The following is a 9,104-nucleotide window of genomic DNA, read 5'->3' as shown; positions in this document are numbered from 1 at the left end:
CCCCTGAGTCAATATTTTGTAGAAACAACTTTAGCAATGCTTACGGCTGTGAGTCTTTCTGGGTACATCTCTAAGAGATTTCCACACCTGGATTGTGCAACATTTGCCCATTATTCTTAAAAAATTCTTCAAGCTCTTTCAAATTATTTGTTGATCACGGCAAGACAACCATTTTCAGGTCTTAGATTTTCAATCCAAAACTGTAACACGGCCACTCAGGAACATTCACTGTCTTCGTGTTAAGCAACTCCGGAGTAGATTTGGACTTGTGTTTCAGGTTATTGTCCTGCTGAAAGGTGAATGAATCTCCCAGTGTCTGGTGGAAAACAGACTGAACCATATTTTCCTCTGGGATTTTGCCTGTGCTTCATTCCAAGTGTTACTGAGAAACACTCCCCAGTCCTTAATTGACAATTACAAGCATACCCATAACATGATGCAGCCACCACTATGCATGAAAATATAAAGAGTGTTACTCAGTAATGTGTTGTACTGGATTTACCACAAACAGAATACTTTGTATTCAGGACAAAAATGTCATTGCTTTGCCACATTTTTTGCAATATTACTTTAGTGCCTTGACATTTTTTTTAGGCTTCCTTCTTTTCACTCTGTCATTTAGGTTAGTATTGTGGAGTAACTACAATCCATCCTCAGTTTTCTCCTGTCACAGCCATTAAACTCTGTAACTGGTTTAAAGTCATCATTGGCCTCATGGTGAAATCCATGAGCGGTTACCTTCCTCTCTGGCAACTGAGTTAGGAAGGACGCCTGTATCTTTGTAGGGACTGGTTGTATTGATGTCACGCCCTGGTCTAAGTATTTTGTGTTTTTCTTCATGTATTGGGTCAGGCCAGGGTGTGGCATGGAGTTTTTGTATTGTGGTGTGTTTTGTCTTGGGGTTTGGTGGTTAAGTATTTGGGATTGTAGCTAGTGGGGTTATCTAGCACCTCACCGCACTGGCAGGGCGACCGAGAGTATTCAACCAGGTAAGGTTGGGCAGGCTCGGTGCTCAAGAGCTCCAGTGCGCCTGCACGGTCCGGTCTATCCAGTACCACCTCCACACCCCAGCCCTCCGGTAGCAGCTCCCCGCACCAGGCTTCCTGTGCGTGTCCTCGGCCCAGTACCACCAGTGCCACCACCAGTGCCAGCGCCCTCCTGCATCAGGCCTACAGTGCGTCTCCCGCCTCTCCTGTGCTGTCGGAGTCTCCCGCCTTTCTTTCCTCTCCTGCGCTACCGGAGTCTCCTGTCTGTTCAGTGCAGCCAGAGCTGCCAGCCTGCATGGAGCAGTCAGAGCTGTCAGCCTGCATGGAGCAGTCAGAGCTGTCAGCCTGCATGGAGCAGTCAGAGCTGTCAGCCTGCATGGAGCAGTCAGAGCTGTCAGCCTGCATGGAGCAGTCAGAGCTGTCAGTCTGCATGAAGCAGCCAGAGCTGTCAGTCTGCAAGGAGCAGTCAGAGCTGTCAGCCTGCATGGAGCAGCCAGAGCTGTCAGTCTGCAAGGAGCAGTCAGAGCTGTCAGCCTGCATGGAGCAGTCAGAGCTGTCAGCCTGCATGGAGCAGTCAGAGCTGTCAGCCTGCATGGAGCAGTCAGAGCTGTCAGTCTGCATGAAGCAGCCAGAACTGTCAGTCTGCAAGGAGCTGTCAGTCTGCAAGGAGCTGTCAGTCTGCAAGGAGCTGCCAGCCTGCATGGAGCAGCCAGAGCTGCCAGTCTGCATGGAGCAGTCAGAGCTGTCAGTCAGCATGGGTCAGACAGATTCTTCCAGATCTGCCAGTCAGCCAGATTCTTCCAGATCTGCCAGTCAGCCAGAATCTTCCAGATCTGCCAGTCAACCAGGCTCTTCCAGATCTGCCAGTCAACCAGACTCTTCCAGATCTGCCAGTCAGCCGGGATCTGCCAGAACTGCCAGTCAGCCGGGATCTGCCAGAACTGCCAGTCAGCCAGGATCTGCCAGTCGGCCAGGATCCGCCAGTCAGCCAGGATCTGCCAGTCAGCCAGAATCTTCCAGATCTGCCAGTCAGCCAGGCTCTTCCAGATCTGCCAGTCACCCGGGATCTGCCAGAACTGCCAGTCAGCCAGGATCTGCCAGTCAGCCAGGATCTGGTGGATCCATCAACCTGCCTGAGCTTCCTTTCACTCCTGAGCTTCCTTTCACTCCTGAGCTTCCTTTCACTCCTGAGCTTCCTTTCACTCCCGAGCTTCACCTCAGTCCCGATCTGCTCCTCAGTCTAGTGGGGTTCTGGGTGAGGACTACTAGGCCACGGTTGGCGGCGAGGGTGGACTATCTAGGGACGCAAGGAGAGGGGACTAAGACATTTACCGAGTGGGTCCACGTCCCGCGCCGGAGCCGCCACCATGGACAGACGCCCACCCGGACCCTCCCTATTGATTTGAGGTGCGTTCGGGAGTCCGCACCTTAGGGGGGTTCTGTCACGCCCTGGTCTAAGTATTTTGTGTTTTTCTTCATGTATTGGGTCAGGCCAGGGTGTGGCATGGAGTTTTTGTATTGTGGTGTGTTTTGTCTTGGGGTTTTGGTGGTTAAGTATTTGGGATTGTAGCTAGTGGGGTTATCTAGCAAAGTCTATGGCTGTCTGTGGCTCTCAATCAGAGGCAGGTGCTTATCGTTGTCTCTGATTGGGAACCATATTTAGGCAGCCATATTCTTTGAGTTTGTCGTGGGTGATTGTCCTGAGTGTCTTGATGTCCTTGTTTGATGTTAGTTGACACAAGTATAGGCTGTTTTCGGTTTTCGTTTCGTTTATTGTTTTGGAGTGTTCATGTTTAGTCGTGTTTACGTTTGTTTAAATAAACATGGATCGCAATCGACACGCTGCAGTTTGGTCCGACTCTCCTTCACCATATGAAAACCGTGACAATTGATACACTATCCAACTTGTAATTAATAACTTCACCATGATGAAAGGGATATTCAATGTCTGTTCTTATTATGTTTAGCTTCCTTCCAATAGGTGTCATTCTTTGCGAGGCATTGGAAAACCTTCCTGGTCTTTGTGGTTGAATCTGTGTTTGAAATGTACTGCTCAACAGGTACCTTACAGATAATTGTATGTGTGGGGTACAGAGATGAGGTAGTCCATTCAAATATCATGTTAAACACTATTATTGCAGACAGAGTTCATGCAACTTATTATGTGACTTGTTAAGCACATTTTTACTCCTAAACTTATTTAGGTTTCCCATAACCAAGCGGTTGAATAATTATTGACGTATTTAAACTTTTCATGTTTTATTAATTTGTAAACATTTAGGAAACATAATTCCACTTTGACATTATGGGGTATTGTGTGTAGGCCAGTGAGATTTGTTTTTAGCAATTCAATCCATTTTATTTCAGTCTGTAACACAACAAAATATGGAAGAAGTCAAGGGGTGTGATTACTTTCATGTATATGCCCCATGACCTTAGCTAAAAAGGTGAGTTTTAGGCCTTAAATAGGATTATATTGAAGCTGTTTATGCAGAAGTTCAAACGAGTCTGTTACATTTGTTTATTTAGCATTACTTTTGTGCCTTATATTCAACACACATGTATTTTCAGATTGTTATAAATCATCTTATTTGCATTGTTTAATCCTCACTTGCTACTGTACACATTACTTTTATTTTGAAATGCGTTCAGAGAGAGAAAACGTGTGTTGAACTGTCATTGGCTAGATGAAACGGAGGTCATACTATCATTGGCTGGATTTCCAAACCAGTTCCTGTTTTAATTTTTATAATGAGTCATTAAGTTCTCCTGGCAGCAAGATATTATGCTGGCAGTACATGGCGGAATTCTTTTTTTCAAAATAAGAGTCCTACAAAGACATGCTAAACTTTGGGAATATCTATTATTCTTTTACACTACTAGTACAGTGCAACTGTTTTTCACAGCATTTCAATCACATTTAATAAAATACATGGATAATCTGACACACTTTTTGTTTGTAACATTTAATAAAATACATGGATAATCTGACACACTTTTTGTTTGTAACATTTAATAAAATACATGGATAATCTGACACACTTTTTGTTTGTAACATTTAATAAAATACATGGATAATCTGACACACTTTTTGTTTGTAATATTTAATAAAATACATGGATAATCTGACACACTTTTTGTTTGTAACATTTAATAAAATACATGGATAATCTGACACACTTTTTGTTTGTAATATTTAATAAAATACATGGATAATCTGACACACTTTTTGTTTGTAATATTGATTTATTCAACATTTCTCTAGAACGTTTACACCCATACTGGCATGGTGAACGCTGTTGTTTATGTAAAGAAATACACTTTTAATAAAATACAAAATATATGTAATTGGAATTACTCAAGAGTCTACAAAACTTAAATTGGTCTTTTCTGCTGGATTTAATACAGAGTGCAGGTGAGTTCTTACTCCACCCACTATATTCAATACACTGCTTGTGAAAAAAAAATCCAATACATGTACCATTTACTCCATATATTGTAGTATATCTGAAGAGAACATTTGAATTCAAGATACACCAAACTTAAAGTGATGGCTTTCGATAAATGAAAACTACATGTGAAAATCTGTTTGTAAAGTGGGATGGTTTTCAGTGGTTGAATTACATGTTTTCAGCACTGCAAGAGAACTACACCTGTAAAGCCCGTTACGCACTTCTAAGCAGTGGGGATATTCAGACCTTATGAAGATGCATAACGGACTTTGCAGGCGTGGTTCCCTTGCGCTCGAGCTGTCACCTGTCACCTGACTCTGTACCGGTACCCCCCTGTATACAGCCTCCACATTGACTCTGTACCGGTACCCCCTGTATACAGCCTCCACATTGACTCTGTACCGGTACCCCCTGTATACAGCCTCCACATTGACTCTGTACTGGTACCCCCTGTATACAGCCTCCACATTGACTCTGTACCGGTACCCCCCTGTATACAGCCTCCACATTGACTCTGTACCGGTACCCCCTGTATATAGCCTCCACATTGACTCTGTACCGGTACCCCCTGTATACAGCCTCCACATTGACTCTGTACCGGTACCCCCTGTATATAGCCTCCACATTGACTCTGTACCGGTACCCCCTGTATATAGTCTCCACATTGACTCTGTACCGGTACCCCCTGTATATAGCCTCCACATTGACTCTGTACATTTACATTTACATTTAAGTCATTTAGCAGACGCTCTTATCCAGAGCGACTTACAAATTGGAACCCCCTGTATACAGCCTCCACATTGACTCTGTACCGGTACCCCCTGTATATAGCCTCCACATTGACTCTGTACCGTAACGTCCTGTATATAGCCTCCACATTGACTCTGTACCGTAACACCCTGTATATAGCCTCCACATTGACTCTGTTATCACGGATTAGAAAGGGAAACCCAGCCGAGAGATGCCCAGTGATGCAAGCCTACCAGAAGAGCTAAATGTTGTCTATGCTCGCTTCGAGGCAAGCAACACTGAACCATGCGTGAGAGCACCAGTTGTTCCAGACGAATGTGTAATCATGCTCTCCGCAGCCGGTGTGAGTAAGACCTTTAAACTTGTTAAACTTGTTAACTCTTTTGTAACTCCTCTGTGTAACTGTGTTATAACTCCTCTGTGTAACTGTGTTATAACTCCTCTGTGTAACTGTGTTATAACTCCTCTGTGTAACTGTGTCACTGTGTTATAACTCTGTGTAACTGTGTTATAACTCCTCTATGTAACTGTGTTATAACTCCTCTATGTAACTGTGTTATAACTCCTCTGTGTAACTGTGTTATAACTCCTCTGTGTAACTGTGTTATAACTCTGTGTAACTGTGTTATAACTCCTCTGTGTAACTGTGTTATAACTCTGTGTAACTGTTATAACTCCTCTGTGTAACTGTGTAACTGTGTTATAACTCCTCTGTGTAACTGTGTAACTGTGTTTATAACTCCTCTGTAACTCCTCTGTGTAACTGTGTTATAACTCCTCTGTGTAACTGTGTTATAACTCTCTGTGTAACTGTGTTATAACTCCTCTGTGTAACTGTGTTATAACTCTGTGTAACTGTGTTATAACTCCTCTATGTAACTGTGTTATAACTCCTCTGTGTAACTGTGTTATAACTCTGTGTAACTGTGTTATAACTCCTCTATGTAACTGTGTTATAACTCTGTGTAACTGTGTTATAACTCCGTGTAACTGTGTTATAACTCCTCTATGTAACTGTGTTATAACTCCTCTGTGTAACTGTGTTATAACTCTGTGTAACTGTGTTATAACTCCTCTATGTAACTGTTATAACTCTGTGTAACTGTGTTATAACTCCTCTATGTAACTGTGTAACTGTGTTATAACTCTGTGTAACTGTGTAACTGTGTTATAACTCCTCTATGTAACTGTTATAACTCTATGTAACTGTGGTATAACTCTGTGTAACTGTGTTATAACTCCTCTATGTAACTGTGTTATAACTCTGTGTAACTGTGTCACTGTGTTATAACTCCTAACTGTGTAACTGTGTTATAACTCCTCTGTGTAACTGTGTTATAACTCCTCTATGTAACTGTGTTATAACTCATCTATGTAACTGTGTAACTGTGGTATAACTCTGTGTAACTGTGTTATAACTCCTCTGTGTAACTGTGTTATAACTCTGTGTAACTGTGTAACTGTGTTATAACTCTGTGTAACTGTGTAACTGTGTTATAACTCCTCTGTGTAACTGTGTTATAACTCCTCTGTGTAACTGTGTTATAACTCTCTCTGTGTAACTGTGTAACTGTGTTATAACTCCTCTGTGTAACTGTGTTATAACTCCTCTGTGTAACTGTGTTATAACTCCTCTGTGTAACTGTGTTATAACTCCTCTATGTAACTGTGTTATAACTCCTCTGTGTCACTGTGTTATAACTCCTCTGTGTAACTGTGTTATAACTCCTCTGTGTCACTGTGTTATAACTCCTCTGTGTAACTGTGTTATAACTCTGTGTAACTGTGTTATAACTCTGTGTAACTGTGTTATAACTCCTCTGTGTCACTGTGTTATAACTCCTCTATGTAACTGTGTTATAACTCCTCTGTGTCACTGTGTTATAACTCCTCTGTGTAACTGTGTTATAACTCCTCTGTGTAACTGTGTTATAACTCCTCTGTGTAACTGTGTTATAACTCTGTGTAACTGTGTTATAACTCCTCTGTGTCACTGTGTTATAACTCCTCTATGTAACTGTGTTATAACTCCTCTGTGTAACTGTGTTATAACTCCTCTGTGTAACTGTGTTATAACTCCTCTGTGTAACTGTGTTATAACTCCTCTGTGTAACTGTGTTATAACTCCTCTGTGTAACTGTGTTATAACTCCTCTATGTAACTGTGTTATAACTCCTCTGTGTAACTGTGTTATAACTCCTCTGTGTAACTGTGTTATAACTCCTCTGTGTAACTGTGTTATAACTCCTCTGTGTAACTGTGTTATAACTCCTCTGTGTAACTGTGTAACTGTGTTATAACTCCTCTGTGTAACTGTGTAACTGTGTTATAACTCCTCTGTGTAACTGTGTAACTGTGTTATAACTCCTCTGTGTAACTGTGTAACTGTGTTATAACTCCTCTGTGTAACTGTGTTGTAACTCCACTGTGTAACTGTGTTAACTCCTATGTAACTGTGTTATAACTCCTCTGTGTAACTGTGTTATAACTCTGTGTAACTGTGTTATAACTCCTCTGTGTAACTGTGTTATAACTCCTCTGTGTAACTGTGTTATAACTCCTCTGTGTAACTGTGTTATAACTCCTCTGTGTAACTGTGTTATAACTCCTCTGTGTAACTGTGTTATAACTCCTCTATGTAACTGTGTTATAACTCCTCTGTGTAACTGTGTTACTGTGTTATAACTCCTCTGTGTGTTATAACTCCTCTATGTAACTGTGTTGTATCTCCTCCAGGTCCATGAGTGTGGAGACCAAGCCAGGGCCAATGCCAGGATGAGGATCAGGAAAGAAGTGGTTCTGTATGCTGGTGGTGGACACAAGGACAAGTCTGTAGACCCTAACAACAAGGCCCATCTACTGGTGGTGGACACAAGGACAAGTCTGTAGACCCTAACAACAAGGCCCATCTACTGGTGGTGGACACAAGGACAAGTCTGTAGACCCTAACAACAAGGCCCATCTACTGGTGGTGGACACAAGGACAAGTCTGTAGACCCTAACAACAAGGCCCATCTACTGGTGGTGGACACAAGGACAAGTCTGTAGACCCTAACAACAAGGCCCATCTACTGGTGGTGGACACAAGGACAAGTCTGTAGACCCTAACAACAAGGCCCATCTACTGGTGGTGGACACAAGGACAAGTCTGTAGACCCTAACAACAAGGCCCATCTACTGGTGGTGGACACAAGGACAAGTCTGTAGACCCTAACAACAAGGCCCATCTACTGGTGGTGGACACAAGGACAAGTCTGTAGACCTAACAACAAGGCCCATCTACTGGTGGTGGACACAAGGACAAGTCTGTAGACCCTAACAACGAGGCCCATCTACTGGTGGTGGACACAAGGACAAGTCTGTAGACCCTAACAACGAGGCCCATCTACTGGTGGTGGACACAAGGACAAGTCTGTAGACCCTAACAACGAGGCCCATCTACTGGTGGTGGACACAAGGACAAGTCTGTAGACCCTAACAACAAGGCCCATCTACTGGTGGTGGACACAAGGACAAGTCTGTAGACCCTAACAACAAGGCCCATCTACTGGTGGTGGACACAAGGACAAGTCTGTAGACCCTAACAACAAGGCCCATCTACTGGTGGTGGACACAAGGACAAGTCTGTAGATCCTAACAACGAGGCCCATCTACACAGGAAGCTGGACTCCAAACTCAAAGAAATGGACAAGTAGAAGAAGACCAAACCCAAAGAGTAGAAGAAGACCAAACCCAAAGAGAAAGAGGATTATTGACCTTTTTAAATACAATAGATAGTTTTATTTAAATCGATTACTGCTAAATTAGTTCAACCTGTTCGTCGGTATCTTCTATAGGTACACCATATAAGGGTATCTTCTATAAGTACACCATATAAGGGTATCTTCTATAAGTACACCATATAAGGGTATAAGTA

General features: G+C 42.7%; 1 protein-coding gene across 1 annotated transcript in view; it reads right to left on the bottom strand.

Moving 5' to 3' along the window:
- Window positions 1–8,465: 8,465 nt before the first annotated feature.
- Window positions 8,466–9,104, bottom strand: part of LOC115123527 (zinc-binding protein A33-like) — a 17,449-nt gene continuing 16,810 nt past the window's right edge. The window contains exon 6 of the mRNA XM_065002876.1: window positions 8,466–9,104. This exon is cut by the window's right edge and continues 1,171 nt beyond it. The gene's annotated coding sequence lies outside the window, so the exon portion shown is untranslated.

This window comes from Oncorhynchus nerka, linkage group LG17 (genome assembly GCF_034236695.1).
Source record: "Oncorhynchus nerka isolate Pitt River linkage group LG17, Oner_Uvic_2.0, whole genome shotgun sequence".
Classification (NCBI taxonomy): Eukaryota; Metazoa; Chordata; class Actinopteri; order Salmoniformes; family Salmonidae; genus Oncorhynchus; species Oncorhynchus nerka.
The sequence above is the reverse complement of the archived record's forward strand: the minus strand, read 5'-3'. Positions and strand labels throughout refer to the sequence as shown.